The sequence below is a fragment of the Eschrichtius robustus genome, unplaced genomic scaffold, assembly GCF_028021215.1.
Source record: "Eschrichtius robustus isolate mEscRob2 unplaced genomic scaffold, mEscRob2.pri scaffold_598, whole genome shotgun sequence".
Taxonomy (NCBI): Eukaryota; Metazoa; Chordata; class Mammalia; order Artiodactyla; family Eschrichtiidae; genus Eschrichtius; species Eschrichtius robustus.
Window position 1 is genome coordinate 128434 of NW_027175472.1, and position 15548 is coordinate 143981.

The window sequence follows — 15548 nt, forward strand, 5'->3', positions numbered from 1 at the left end:
GCAACAGCCCCAGTAAACGAATGTCCCATCCTTGCTTTTTCAAGGTCGGCAACAGGGAGTCCCCTCCTAAAGAAGGTTCTCTCGCATTGCCACACTCTCAAAGGCTGCCCCCAGTGTGCTTCCTTCCTGTGGGCCTGATCAGGCTAAGGGCAGAGTTGTCTCTTTCCTTCTCTGAGTCGGACCAAATCGTCTTAGTAACACCTCCTCACAGTGGTGACCATGTGTTTCACGGGGGCTGCTGCTGAGCCTTTATCTCATCCTTTCATGGTGGAGAGAGAGAGGATTATAATGATTTTTACTTCTAGGGGAGAGGGGAGTGTAATGATTATGTTGTCATTTTGTATCATGTCCTTTGGTCATGAACTTGTTTTGAATTTCATATGAAAATGGGCCCACCATTCCCACTTTGTGAGGTCATTCAGCACCCTCATTTTGCACCTTTAACATCTCTCTCAGTATCACTTGGAAATGTTTGAAATGGCATGAGCTTGTCCTCACATTCCTATCAGCTGTAAATCCGGAGCCCCAACATGAACCTAACCATTGAGCAGAACACCTCTCCACTACCGTGTAACACTGGGTAGGCCCCTTCGCCTCTTGGTTTTCTTCAGTCCTCAGTTGTGAAAATGTGAGGGTTCTATGAATTTACATTTGGGGCAGGACAAGGTCGAGGAGAGTGTGTCTTTGCTTTTATTCTTCCAAACTGGAATGTCTTCCCTCTCCTCCCCATGGGTCCAAATCTCACTTGTCCTTCAGGCCCACTGCCAAGGAGCCTTCCCTGATTCCCCAGTCCACACAAACCTCTGCCTCTTAGGGTCAGTGCCATACAACCTAGCTGTCTCTTACGTTAATCTTGCCTCTCAAGCCAGTCTCAGAAAGTGGGTCTCTCTTGCCCTCCTGGGGCCCCTGGGGCTGTGCCAGCCCACCGGCACGCCCCACGTGGGGTGTCTGCTAGAGTAGGGCATGGGTGGGGAGGCCCAGGTGTGAGGGGCCAGGCAGAGTACCTCTGCCTCCCCCCCTGCTCTCCTCCACAAAACTGCCCCTCCTCCTGAAGCCTGACCCCCAAGTCACACGTTCCTTATCATGACCTCACTGGGTAGTGATGACCTCACCGGCCTTCTAACAGTTTCCATGGCAGCGTAACTGCCAACGTGCTGCCCTCAGAGAAACTTCCCTGACAGTTCTCCACCAGATACCAATCTCTTTGGTTGTCTGAGAGAGAATGTGTGACCGGATCCTCTATCTTTACTCGAACCTGTGCTCTGTTCCATGGGTGGGCAGTGCGGCAGGTACACCGAGACCGGGCATCTCTACAGGAGGCATGGTGTCCATGCAACCTCACCTGGCTGCCTCATGTTCCTGTGGGGCTTGCCCACTACGTATACCTGAGCGCGGCCCCAGCTGTAAGTAATACCAGTGACCTGGGACACCTTCAGGGACCCACAGTGCTCACTGCTGAGGACAAGTGAAAGGTCATCCCCGGACAAGTGTGCAGGATGGTCCTGATCTTTATAAATGTAGCTTTCCCCTTTGGGCTACAGGATGCTTCCATTCAGACCCTTTCCTGATTGGCCTCTTAGCAAAAGACAAGTGCATTTTTGTTGGCAAATGGTAAATGGAGCAGTTTGAGGAAGAGGGCCACTCCTGAAACACACCTTCAAACCCAGGCACCTCTGTGCTGTCATGTAGACATCTATATCGGTGCCCTCAGACACATCCCATCCTGACCTGCTGAGTACTAGGGGAGAGGGTGGTGCCATATTGATGGGAAGACCGGAAGAACCAAGAGGGCTGTTGAAGTGCTAATGAGACTGGAGGGCTGAGGAGATGGTGTCCCAGGAGGCTGGGTTGATGTGAGCCTAGACTTGGTACCCAGAACGCGGTTCTCAGTCTCCTGATCACTCTGCCTCAGTATTTGGCCTTGTTCTAATCTACATAAGAGTATCAGAGGGCTAGAGTTCAGTGTGGTCGAAACAGGCAGTATAAATGGGGCCCAAGAGGGGTTGCCAAGGTGGGCGGGGTTCTTAACCAATTTATATTAGATTATTTTTTTCCAAAACTTGAAAGACATTTCCATTAAAGCCTCAGAAGTGACAGACTGCAAGAAATGTTTTCTCTGTTGTGGAAGGGAGAGATGGAGAGGCTCATGGTTGCAATGACTTTCGGGTTCTACTGTTTACCCTGGAAACGGTGAAGAGACTTCCTCATGTGCTGCAGCCGTAGGCTCTAGGAATTGCTTTTGCAGCCAGTGTCCCTTCTCTAGGGACCCATAGAGGTGATGGGCCAAGGCTGTGTTTTGGATGTCAAGTCGATTAAAGGTCTTCAGCCAGAAACTGGGAGAGACATGAGAGAGGGAAATTCTGGCAGGAGGCTGTGTACAGCAGAAGTGACTGATCAGTTCTGATTTTCTTTGCAGCAGCAGTGGCTCCCGTTTCTCCCCCTACCCCTGGTCACTACCATGTCCTCTACCGAGGGTGTGGAGAAACGCAGTTGGGCTGGCATGGGGAGACATACTGCCTGGTTGGTGGCTATCGGGCCTACGGGGATGTTCCTTTGGCCACGCCAGCAAAGGTGGAAGCAGAGAAGCCAGTCCCCAGACATGCTCCCAAGAGAAAGCACGCTCCGGAAGAGTCAGACGAAGACCTGGGTTGCCCCAGACCCAAAATCCGGCGATGGGAGCATTCAAGCAGCTTCGGACTACAAGGTGCTTTGATTCTCAAGCAGGGTGGCCCAACCTCTGGGCACATCCCCTCTGCAACAGCCCCAGTAAACGAATGTCCCATCCTTACTTTCTCAAGGTCGGCAACAGGGAGTCCCCTCCTAAAGAAGGTTCTCTCGCATTGCCACACTCTCAAAGGCTGCCCCCAGTGTGCTTCCTTCCTGTGGGCCTGATCAGGCTAAGGGCAGAGTTGTCTCTTTCCTTCTCTGAGTCGGACCAAATCGTCTTAGTAACACCTCCTCACAGTGGTGACCATGTGTTTCACGGGGGCTGCTGCTGAGCCTTTATCTCATCCTTTCATGGTGGAGAGAGGGAGGATTATAATGATTTTTACTTCTAGGGGAGAGGGTGGTGCCATATTCATGGGAAGACCGGAAGAACCAAGAGGGCTGTTGAAGTGCTAATGAGACTGGAGGGCTGAGGAGATGGTGTCCCAGGAGGCTGGGTTGATGTGAGCCTAGACTTGGTACCCAGAACGCGGTTCTCAGTCTCCTGATCACTCTGCCTCAGTATTTGGCCTTGCTCTAATCTACATAAAAGTATCAGAGGGCTAGAGTTCAGTGTGGTCGAAACAGGCAGTATAAATGGGGCCCAAGAGGGGTTGCCAAGGTGGGCGGGGTTCTTAACCAATTTATATTAGATTTTTTTTTTCCAAAACTTGAAAGACATTTCCATTAAAGCCTCAGAAGTGACAGACTGCAAGAAATGTTTTCTCTGTTGTGGAAGGGAGAGATGGAGAGGCTCATGGTTGCAATGACTTTCGGGTTCTACTGTTTTCCCTGGAAACGGTGAAGAGACTTCCTCATGTGCTGCAGCCGTAGGCTCTAGGAATTGCTTTTGCAGCCAGTGTCCCTTCTCTAGGGACTCATAGAGGTGATGGGCCAAGGCTGTGTTTTGGATGTCAAGTCGATTAAAGGTCTTCAGCCAGAAACTGGGAGAGACATGAGAGAGGGAAATTCTGGCAGGAGACTGTATACAGCAGAAGTGACTGACCAGTTCTGATTTTCCTTGCAGCAGCAGTTCCTTTGGCCAGGCCAGCAAAGGTGGAAGCAGAGAAGCCAGTCCCTAGACGTGCTCCCAAGAGAAAGCGCGCTCCGGAAGAGTCAGACGAAGACCTGGGTTGCCCTAGACCCAAAATCCGGCGATTGGAGCATTCATGCAGCTTCGGACTGCAAGGTGCTTTCATTCTCAAGCAGGGTGGCCCAACCTCTGGGCACATCCCCTCTGCAACAGCCCCAGTAAACGAATGTCCCATCCTTACTTTCTCAAGGTCGGCAACAGGGAGTCCCCTCCTAAAGAAGGTTCTCTCGCATTGCCACACTCTCAAAGGCTGCCCCCAGTGTGCTTCCTTCCTGTGGGCCTGATCAGCCTAAGGGCAGAGTTGTCTCTTTCCTTCTCCGAGTCGGACCAAATCGTCTTAGTAACACCTCGTCACAGTGGTGACCATGTGTTTCACGGGGGCTGCTGCTGAGCCTTTATCTCATCCTTTCATGGTGGAGAGAGGGAGGATTATAATGATTTTTACTTCTAGGGGAGAGGGTGGTGCCATATTGATGGGAAGACCGGAAGAACCAAGAGGGCTGTTGAAGTGCTAATGAGACTGGAGGGCTGAGGAGATGGTGTCCCAGGAGGCTGGGTTGATGTGAGCCTAGACTTGGTACCCAGAACGCGGTTCTCAGTCTCCTGATCACTCTGCCTCAGTATTTGGCCTTGCTCTAATCTACATAAAAGTATCAGAGGGCTAGAGTTCAGTGTGGTCGAAACAGGCAGTATAAATGGGGCCCAAGAGGGGTTGCCAAGGTGGGCGGGGTTCTTAACCAATTTATATTAGATTTTTTTTTCCCAAAACTTGAAAGACATTTCCCTTAAAGCCTCAGAAGTGACAGACTGCAAGAAATGTTTTCTCTGTTGTGGAAGGGAGAGATGGAGAGGCTCATGGTTGCAATGACTTTCGGGTTCTACTGTTTACCCTGGAAACGGTGAAGAGACTTCCTCATGTGCTGCAGCCGTAGGCTCTAGGAATTGCTTTTGCAGCCAGTGTCCCTTCTCTAGGGACTCATAGAGGTGATGGGCCAAGGCTGTGTTTTGGATGTCAAGTCGATTAAAGGTCTTCAGCCAGAAACTTGGGAGAGACATGAGAGAGGGAAATTCTGGCAGGAGACTGTACAGCAGAAGTGACTGATCAGTTCTGATTTTCTTTGCAGCAGCAGTTCCTTTGGCCACGCCAGCAAAGGTGCAGGCAGTGAAGCCAGTCCCCAGACGTGCTCCCAAGAGAAAGCACTCTCCGGAAAAGCCGCACAAAGATCTGGGTTGCCCCAGACCCAAAATCCGGCGATTGGAGCATGGTGCCAGGAGGTAGACCCCACAGCATCTTGCTGGCTGAGGCACTCTGAAGAGAGGGCAATGGTTTAACTGCCTAAGGCAGCGAATGCCTCTTCCTGCAGTGACCCACCCCGTCCCCCCACTGCCCACTGCCACAGATCACAACCTGCGTCGTTCTGTTTGAGCCTTCCTCAGCCAGGAGCCTCCTGCCACACTAAATGGCCAAAAGCAAGGAGCCTCAGAAACTGAGGTTTGAAATGAGAGTCTGCCCTGAACATCCCAGGGCTGAAGCTGGCCTGGAAGAAAACGTGACGTTCCTCTGCTCAATCCTCAGGGGCCCCTTTGTCAGCTGAAGACAGAAAAGTCTGCACTCTGCGAGCCGAGAAGAATGCAGGAGCAGAGACAGGGTGCAGAGAAGCCTTAGCAGTCTACCACATGGGCTCCTGCTCTGAGCCATTGTCAGCGGCCACCACCACAAACCAGGGGGGAGCTGGGTTCTTTGAAACTGAAAGCAGCAATCTGTGGCTTCCCAAAGAGCCTCCTGCCTGGGGTCTCAGGAGGCAGGATAGAGAGACCCAGGAAGACCTGCTCCCTGAAGCAAGAACAGGATGGAGAGTCAAGCAGCACGCACCCTGCCCCGAGGTTCACATGCTCCTTTATTCCCAGCCCTTTCTGTCCCCAGGGGGGGTCCCTTACTGCTCAATGTTTTTCTGTAACAGACTTCTAGGGTCGCCAGTGCTCACACTTAGGTCACTACCCCTGCGCTAGGCACTCCTGCTACCCGGGAAAGGTTCCAAAGGTGGAACAGCTCCAGGGGGTGCCAGGGATCAGAGCAAAAACTTGAGAGGCTGGGGATGAAGGAGTTTGGGCACAGTCCCTAAAGCATCTCAGTGGTTGAGCTTCTGTGAGAAGGCACATCCCCTCTGTGTGTGTGTGTGTGTGTTGGGGGGAGGGGGTCCCCAGAGGAGGCCGCTAGGGGGAGGGCCTGAGGCTGGAAATGGAGAATGGCGTGCGGCCTCTGAGCAAGCACAGGCACTTAGCCCTTGAGGTTTCTGGGAAAGGTAGAGCCACAAGGGCCTCGAGATAAGGCAAGTGTAGCAGCAGAACCCAGGTGCCAGGTCTTTCCTCAGAACCTACACTTCTTCACGAGGCCAGGCCTTCCATGCTGAGGTAGGAGGGATCCTGGCCAGAAGGTCGGCCAGCAGCCCTGGGAGGAAGGTTGCTGCGATGGGGGCTCTGCTGCCATGGAAATGACTTCATTTCCTTCCACTCAAATAGCCTACTGACTGGGTTCCTGCTCTGTTGAGGAAAAGGGTCGTTGACTCTCCCCAGAAGGTGTTCAGTTCACATCCCAAAAGTCCCTCTCTTCAGGCCCTGGGGAGGTGTAGCAGCTCCTGAGGGCGCTCTTTCCTGAGGCTGGCTGACAGAAGTGGGGGGGGGGGTTTCCTGAGAGTTCCCGGGTGCTGGTTGAAGTCCCCAGAGAATGGTCATGCAGGTTGGGGAGTCAAGTAGGTGGAGAGAGAAGGTCGGAGGCAGAGGGCCCCTTCCTGAATCCAGAGCTCACAAGGTTCCCCCCCCCATTTCCAGAAACTCTCTCTTCCCCCACACCAGCCCACATGGCCCCGTACCGGGAGACCGGGAGCCCAGAGCACCTGTGGCCGCAGAGACACTGGCACGCAGCCCTCGGAGTGGGCGGGGCCGGCTGCAGGCAGATGGGGACGCGGTGTGCTCCCGGGAGGCCTCGGGCTGAAGGTGGCCCTCTGAGAGAAGCGGCCCAGCTTGGCCAGGAAGGTTAGAGGCGGGGGAGAGCAGCCTAGGGCGCCCCCTCGGAGCAGTGGGAGTGGGAAGAGGCGCAGGGGCGGAGGGAAGCCGCGACGGGAGGCGAGTGGGCTCTCAGCAGAGGCCAGCTTAGCCCGCGGGAGCTGCCTCTGAGCAGGGGGCGGGAGGGCAGTGCCGCCCCGGGGCTGCCGGGCTTCGCGGATCGCGGCTCTCCGCACACGGCTCGCAGGGCCCTGTGACTCTGTATCCCCTCCCTCACCCCGCCCCCCTCGCGAGGCCGCGCCGCTGGGTGGCCTGTGTGGACGGGCACAACCCCATCGCCCGCCCCTCTCACACCCGCCTCTGCCCACCTGCCTGGCCCTGCGCAGCTTGCGGCCCGGGGGCCTCGAAGGTCCCCGCGCTCTCAGCCAGCGGCCTCTGCTGTGTCTGCTGCTGCTGCTGCTGCTGCTGTGTCTGCTGCTGCGGCCGGGAACCCGCGTCCAGACCACGCCGGGCACCTCCAGCACCCCGAGTCCGCGGGAGCGCACGCGGGCCCTGAGGCGGGACTTCCCGCTTGTGGACGGGGGGGGCTGCAGTGTGTGCGGGCTGGTGGGGGCCGGTGGGGGCCTAGCCTGGCCCTGGGCAGGGGAGGAGGTCCGGAGCATGCACAGCTAGTGGGGAGGCTCCCTCACACCACCCCTGGACGTCCTCTCCATCATCTGTGGATGCCCTTCCCCTTCTCTGTCATCCCCTCCCTGGTGGGAACCCCTCAGCCCAGGCCTCAGCTGCTCCTAGTATAGTCTGTGTGACAGTGTGAGGTGGGGGACCCCCCGGCTGGCCCAGGCCAGGCAATGTGTCCTGCCTGATCCCAAGACCTAAGGAGCCCACCCATTTGCCTTGACCTCCCTCCAGCCACAACGACATGCCCCTGGTCCTGAGGCAGTTTTACCACAATGGGCTCCAGGATGTTAATCTGTGCAATTTCAGCCATGGCCAGACCAGCTTGGACAGGCTGAAAGACGGTCTCGTGGGTGCCCAGGTACCAAAGGGACACACAAGGTGCCACCGCGGCTGCTGGGGAATGTGGGGCAGTTTGGGGGCCTCAGAGACCACAGGTGAGTCGCACTGGAACTAAGTTACCATAGTGGCCTAGAAAGTGCCATGCCATGGATGCTGGGGGCTACAGGGGTCACAGCGAGCCAACCTGACGGGCATCCAAGTACCACAGAAAAAGCAACGCATTCCATGTGACTTCTGGGCACAGTGAGTGCTGTGCCAGCTGAGGAGGCTATGAGAAGCCCAAGGAGTTCCAAAGCCCAAACCAAGCCCTGGCCTTCCCTCAGTTCCGGTCAGCCTACGTCCCATGCCAGACCCACGAACGGGATGCTGTGCGCCTCACCCTGGAGCAAATTGACCTCATCCGCCTCATGTGTGCCTCCTATTCTGAGCTGGAGCTTGTGACCTCACTTAAAGGTAGACGGGGGACTTGCCTGGTAGTCCAGAGGTTAAGACTCTACGCTTCCACTGCAGGGGGCTCGGGTTTGATCCCCGGTGGGGGAACTAAGAGCCCTCATGCTGCGCGGCACGACCAAAAAAAAAAAAAAAAAAGGTAAACAGACTGGTGGTGGTAGGTGTTAGGGACTTCAGTAAGCTACCCCTGCCTCTGAAAATGATCATCTGACCTACCTGCCCCCAGCTCTCAACAATACCCGGAAGTTGGCTTGCCTCATTGGTGTGGAGGGCGGCCACTCACTGGACAGTAGCCTCTCCATCCTGCGTACCTTCTATGCGCTGGGTGTGCGCTACGTGACACTCGCCCACACCTGCAACACGCCCTGGTGAGCGCAGTGCAGATGGTAAGGGCCCAGTGAGGCAGGGATCTGCCCAAGATCACGCTGGGGCCCAAAGCAAGTTTACCCCTGGGATCCGGCCCTGAACCTGGGGTGGGGAGGGGAATGGAGGTTCGCAGAACAAGACTGAATCCCCAGAAGGGCCCTCCTACTGCCAGGCACAGCCCAGTTTGGGTCCCTCCTCTTGCACCAGGGAGTTGCAGGTGTAGACGGTTCGACAGAACCTCTTTCTAGGCTCTTGTAGCCAAGTCATGGCCACCAGTCAGACTGCCTCCTGGCCATCCTGCAGGGCACAGAGCTCAGCAAAGGGTATCCACCCCTTCTACAGCAATGTCAGTCGGCTGACCGGCTTGGGCGAGGTAAGGACCCGGGTTCCATACCCTGCCCCACATGAATGTACAGACCCGCCTGTTCCCTACAGATAAATGCACACAAGGTAAATGCAGCCTTGATGCCCTCTCCCCATCCTGTCCCTGCAGAAGGTGGTGGCAGAAATGAACCGCCTGGGCATGATGGTGGACTTGTCCCATGTCTCGATGCTGTGGCACGGCGAGCCCTAGAAGTGTCACCGGCACCTGTCATCTTCTCCCACTCAGCCGCCCGGGGTGTGTGCAAGAACACTCGGAATGATCCTGATGATATCCTGCAGCTTCTGGTGAGAGACTGCCCTGGCCCTCAAACCTAAAGCAAGAGGTTCAAACCGGGAGCCCTTGAACCTGAGCCTCTTCTCCCTCAATTTCCTCAAACCCCAGGTTAAATATCTTCTGCCCCCAAAACCCACGGTCCACAGCCCCTGAACTCTTGAGCCCTAGGTGGGGGTCTAGGTGGTAAGATACTCCACCAAACCCGGAAACCCAGGGCCAAGACACCACCCAGACCAGGGCTGCGGCTCCTCCATTCACACAAACCCAGAGAGGAGACGACTCTGACCTCAACACCTTCCTCACAGGGGCCGAGAGAGTGAACAGGCAGGTGGCTGTGCTGGGGGCCAAGCTGACTGTCCACCGGTCCGCCCCTGCAGAAGAAGAACGGTGGCATCGTGACGGTGCCCTTGTCCGTGCGGGTGCTGCAGTGCAACCCGTTAGCCAACGTGCCTACTGTGGCAGGTGAGCCTCACCCTGGGCTCTCTGAAAACTCTGATTTGGAGCTGAAGCTGGGTCCAAACTTGGGGAGGACTTCAGAAGAGCCCCAGTGGTTTGACCCACCTGTTGGCAATAGGTACAGCTCCCAAAAACCCAATAATGGACGGTACACAGCACCTTGGTGCCATGTGGAACTGGAGCCACGGAATCAAAACTGCGGTACTGATGGGTATCAGGGAGGCTGTCAGACACAGAGCCCGGGTGCTGCCCATCTGTGCCTCTGCAGGGGCTCCTAAAGCGCACTGCCCCTACCTCTGGCCAAGGGACTGGACAGCTCCTTAGGTCTCTGGGGTCTTCATCAGTTGTACTCCTGTTCCTCTCTCATCCTCCACACCCGGGGAAAGGAGCCCCCACAGGTTCTCAAGGAGACTGGGAGGCAGGGTGAATCGTGGGTGGGAAATGGCCCAAACAGGGGGCTCTGGGGTCCACTCCAAATCTGAAGTCCAGTCTAGAGCCAGCTGGGATCACTTCAGACCAAACCTCAGGGCCCTCGAGCTGGTACTCTCGGTGCCAGGCCACGAAGGAACTGGACTGTTTGGCCTACAGGCTGCAAAAAGGGGAATCAACAGAGGCCAGTCATCACCCCCACCCCTGCCCTGGAAGCCCCACACTGCTGACTTCCCATTCTTCAGATCACTTCGACCACATCAGGGCAGTCACTGGATGCAAGTTCATCGGGATTGGCGGAGATTGTGACGGGGCTGGCCGGTGAGTGCTTCCCCATGGCTTGTCTCAGGCTGGCTGGGCAGCAGTGCGGCTTTCACAGCCACCGTGCCCACCACACTGTGGTCCTCATGGCCTTGACCATAGCCTCAGGTGTGCTGGCCCAACTGGTATCTCCCCTCTCCCAGGGTCTGCTTCCTGGGCTCTCCTGTCTGTTTGGCCCTACTCTAGGTCATCATATTTGTCTACAACACCACACAGAGCTCATCTGCCCAGCATCTGCGCCCATCCAGTGCCAGCAGACCCCACGGCCTCTGAGCAGACTCTTAGCAAGGTCTGGGCTGGGCTGACCATCTTCTCTGCCTGCAGCTGGGTCTGTGCATGCAGGGGGGTCAACCCAGTTCTTAAAAAGCTTTTCTTCTCTTTATAAATGGAGGCAAAAATTGCATTCAGTGAAAGGCATAGATCTTAACAGTACAATTCAATGAGTTTTGACGAATAGTCGAGGCGCTTTTGGGGCCTTCCTTTGAAGGATGAAGAGCAGGAGTGAATCATTTACTCTCTCCAAGTCTCCATTTTCCATATCTGACCAGGGCTGGGGTTCAGTGGACCCTGGACACATAGGGCTCTGGTTCTGACTCAGGACCAGGGAACAGGTCTGAGGCCCAATAGCTGGCTGGCTGGCGGCCACACAGGTTCCCACAGGGGCTGGAGGACGTGTCCATATAGCCGGTACTGATAGAGGAGTTGCTGAGGCGTGGCTGGAGTGACGAAGAGCTCTGGGGTGTGCTTCGAGGAAACGTGCGGCGGGTCTTCAGACAGGTGGAACAGGCATGCTGGGCTGGGCAAAAGAGGAGCTCTGAGCAGGTGGTCTGAGCAGGTGTACGTGGGGGTGCTGTGAGAGGTGCTGCCCGCTGAGTGCCGCCTCCAGGTACGGGAGGAGAACGAGGGACAGAGTCCCTTGGAGGATGAGTTCCCAGATGAGCAGCTGGGCAGCTCTTGCCGCTCCGTCCTCCCACGTCTGCATCAGAGAGAGGATCTGGCTCCAGACCAGAAACTAACCAGAGCTGCGGTTCGTGGGAATCCCATTTTGTCACCTAAGTGGGCATTCTCAAAATCTTGCCCCCACATGGGCCCAGGCCTCACAGTTATTGCTGCCTTCCCAGTCCTCATTGTTTGGCTCTGGTGATCCAGTTAATCCTGCCAGATGTCACTTTGGCAGCCACAGATACCCCCCCAAAGTTTCCTTGCATGCGAGCACAAACATTTCCTATGTATTATTCTCTTCTGATAATTCCTTCAATGTATCCCTTCTGGCTTTGTGCAAAGCGATCCTTTGTTTTGTACACGGGGACCACATCTGGGAAAACATCGCCGCACCCTCATAAGTGACAGGGGGAGACCCGAACTGGCCAAGCCATGACAGGAGCTCGCCGCTGCTGAGCTCTACAGATCCCGCCCCTTCCACACAGTTCGCCAATTCCGCGGCGAGCTCATCTTTCTTGATGTTCTTCCCTTAGGAGACGTGTACAATGCAGCAGGATTCTCAACCCGTTCCCCGTGGTCACTTGTGCTAGATGGAGCTTTGCAGTGTTCTGTGCCGGCCGTGGGCCGCTGGTGGAACACTGTGTGACAACTGCCTGCACAGGACTTCAGGGTTAATGAAATGTCTGTCTTCCCAGCCTGACGCTGCTGAAAACCACGCTTCCCAGAGAAGGAGAGAGATCCAGCTGGTCCACACCTGCATACACATTTGTTGACATGTGCAGATGACAGCAGGCTCTAGCAGGACCCACATCAGCCTAAATTCAAGAACTCCGGTGCCAGCCCTTGACAGCAGCTGAAGCGGGGGTTTACAAGGGATGCAACCTCGAACCATACCCTAGGCTGAATCAGAGGTGCTGTTGGAAGAAATAGGCCGTTGTGTCACTTTCCCGAAGAGTTCGGCCACGAGAAAAGTCCCCCAGAGCCCAGCACTGTGGGAGAGGCCTCACCCACAGGGCAGGGCAAGTGTCCCAGGCAGGGTGCCCCGCGCCCGCCACCCCGCCAACGCAGCAGGAAGGTGCCCCCGCTACGCCCCAGACAACGGGAGCTCTCCCTTCCTGAATAATTGAGCTTCTCATCCAAAAGAGGTTCTCTTCCCACCCAAACATTAGAGCTTCTAAATATTTCAGGATCCCTGGGTTGTAGAGGGTCACTCGCCGTGCCCTTTGGATAAAGGAAGCCAACGTCAGCTGCTTCTGGGCTGGCCTTGAACAAAACCATCAAGATGGAAAATCTCTGCTCCTGCCCTTCCTCCCGTCACCCCCCCTCAAGCCTTTCCTGCTGCGTGCAATGACCCGGCTCTTTTGTGAGCAGGTGAAGAACACCCACGGTGCGTGCAGTTCTGTGGTCCCTGCAGAGATGAGGTGGGTGCGGGGGACCCTCAACCATGCTGGCCTCTGCTGCCGTCCCCAGGGCCCTTGATACGGGCTTCAGCACAGCACAGCCAGCCTCAGGAGGCCTGTGGGACCACTGGGGCCCCGGTGGCGATCCCCTGGATGTTCCTGGGAACGCTCCCACGGCTCCAAGGCGAGCTCTGCCAGCACCCAACTCCACCAAGCTGGCACTCCTTACCTTTTCCGGATTCCGTTCGCAGCTCCCTCCTCATACGCATTCTCAAAGCTTCCAAGAGGGGTGACCCCACTTCTCTGCTACAACTCCACCCTGAAGGCAGCCCCCGCCTGACAGCACCGCCCGCCCCCCCGGCAGGGCAGCCCTGAGTAGCTGCCCCTCCACGTGGACTGTCCGTTCCCAGGTCCCACGCCAGCCCGCCGAGGGGTGGAGCCTCCAGGAGAGCCACTGTCCGCTCGCACTGCCCCAGCATCACCACCGCCACTTGCCGCCACTCTGCACTTGCCTCCTGTGTGCTTCCCCACCCCGGTCCCCTGCGTGGGTCCCCCGCTGCGCGTACACAAGCCTGTGCAGAGACAGAGCACAGCCACCAAGTCTGAGCCTCGCCGCTGACGTCTGTGCTTGGAGAGGCTGGAGGAAGCTGCTCCCCAGTCGCCTTCACCGCAGGGTCCTGGTACCCAGTCTGCCTCCAGCAGGGAGGTGATGGGACCCCACGGAAGGATGCCCAGAAGCTCTCCCGGCCTGCGGGGTCTGGGGCTGTTCAGCTCTCTAATGCTGGGTCCTTCGGAGATAAAGTCTTCAGTCACCTGCCTGGGCACCCCATCCCCTCTGAAGATACAAACTAAACCTCCTCCAGGGTCTTGGCCTGGAGGGAGGAGCCGCCCAGGGTCAAAGCCCATCCCTCTCTCTTCCCACCTCTAGACCTGTGGGAAGGGCTCAGGCTAAACTCCCGGTGCCTCTTCTCTCAAACCCTCAAATGATAAGAGAAGAGATATGTCTGTCCACCTTGCAGGGTCCTTACTCCGCCTGCCAGTAGGTGACATGGTCCTGGAGGTGCTTCTTAACTGCCAGTCTCACTGTCTTAGCCTCAGAGTTACACACGCCCAGGAAGGACCCCGGGTACACGGCGTCCCGTTACTCCCAACTCTACTCCTGAGCGTCAGGGTTAGCTGACAGCAGGGGACAACCCATTTCAGGGATTTCTCATTTCCAAGGGCTCTTGAATGCAGAAAGAGCCCTAAGAGTCAAAGGAATTTGGCTCCAGTGGTGAAGTTACAAGTCATCTGGCAAACACTTACAGCTGGAGGGCCAACTAAGCACCCCCTTAAATCTCACCACACAAGACTCTGCTGATCCGGGCTGGCCGGTGTGGTTCTCCTAAGGTTGCTTGTGATATCGATCATCTTGCTGTACCTCCCAGTTAAAGATACAGCCTTAGGAAGATGGCTGGACCCAGACCATCAGGCAATCATATTTACCCATTGACCTACCCTCTTCCTCCCTCCTTCCTCCCTCACTTTGGAAGCTTTAGCGAAACATATTTCACTTCCCACTTTAAAATGAAATCATTAGCCTCTAAATAATGCACCTTGCATGGATAGGAGGGCAGGCAGTCTGCACACACACCTGTGCTGGTCGCTCTGCCCAGTGAAAGGGAGGAGCAGAGTATTCCCCAAGGGGCTTTCTCGGAGCTTCGGAGGCTGAAATTTGAGGGTTGACGGGGTGTACGCGTCAGGAAGTGAAAGAGAGAGACTCCAGCTGCGGGGGAGAAGGGGAGAGACTCTCAGTGGTCTTCCTAGGTAGTGAGCTGTCGGAGCGAGTGGCATTCCTCCCCACCTCGCCCATGAAACTGTAAACACAGCACATGTCTCTGTGTCCTTTTCCTAACAATGAATTATTTTTTAAAATATTTTAACTCTGTGTGTTGTTGTACAGGAGGGTCACTGAGGGATATATTTGAGACTAGGACCCCTAACTCCATGAATTAGTTAAAAAGTTAATATCTGATGCAAAGTTAATATCTGATGCAGCCAGGACGTTGCAAAGCCTCTTGGGACCCCAGGCACCCAGGATCGCTGTGCACGGAAGAGCCAGCTGCCCATTCGCTGCTCATCCCCCTGCAGGCTCCCCTGTCACTTGCTTACCTGGCCTCCTGTCTGTATGTTCCCTGTTGCAGCTCACGGTGCTTGACTAACTGAGCCCGAAGCATTCAGAGCCTCTTCTGCTGGGTGCTCAGAGCACTGATCCCAAGAGCTGCACCACCAAAACAGGATTCTAAGGGTCGACAAAATGGGAAATCTTGCAGTTTATCCTCTTTCTAAGGATCCACTGTACTTTTGGTTAGTAAAGCCTCTTAGGTAACCTTTAAGAAAGACACCTGGGTTTTTTTCCAAACTCACTCAACTTTTCCCATAATGAAATTTTTATTAATATCCTGCAGACTTGTGCTTCACAAAAACACTCAGGAAGTCTTTTCCAGAAGCGTATAGGTCGTGTCTGCAACAGTAGTTCTCGTGCAAATGCAGCAGTGAACTTTGCATGACTGTTTCAAGGATGTTTAATGAAAGCCAAGGGCATGATTCCTAAAATGCAATTCAGTGAAGATAATTATAAATAAACTAATACGGTTCAAGTAACTGGCCTTCTGGTAGACCAGTGAGAGGCATCTGCCTCAGAATGCCTACAGGGGTGGATGGGGCG

The 15548-nt window shown here is 55.5% G+C and overlaps 1 long non-coding RNA gene across 7 annotated transcripts in view; it reads right to left on the bottom strand.

The window, feature by feature from the left end:
- The window catches only part of LOC137757991 (uncharacterized), a 52410-nt gene that overhangs the window by 11838 nt on the left and 25024 nt on the right, over positions 1-15548 (bottom strand). For 3 of the 7 annotated variants that reach the window (XR_011072670.1, XR_011072668.1, XR_011072671.1), the window contains exons 2-4: positions 14993-15122; positions 14475-14606; positions 10044-12355 (exon numbers count right to left, since the gene is read on the bottom strand). This is a non-coding gene — a long non-coding RNA (uncharacterized lncRNA). Of the gene's footprint in view, positions 1-9579; positions 9665-10043; positions 12356-14436; positions 14607-14992; positions 15123-15548 lie in introns of all 7 variants that reach the window. The other 4 variants (XR_011072672.1, XR_011072667.1, XR_011072669.1 and 1 more) reach the window with 3 other exon arrangements.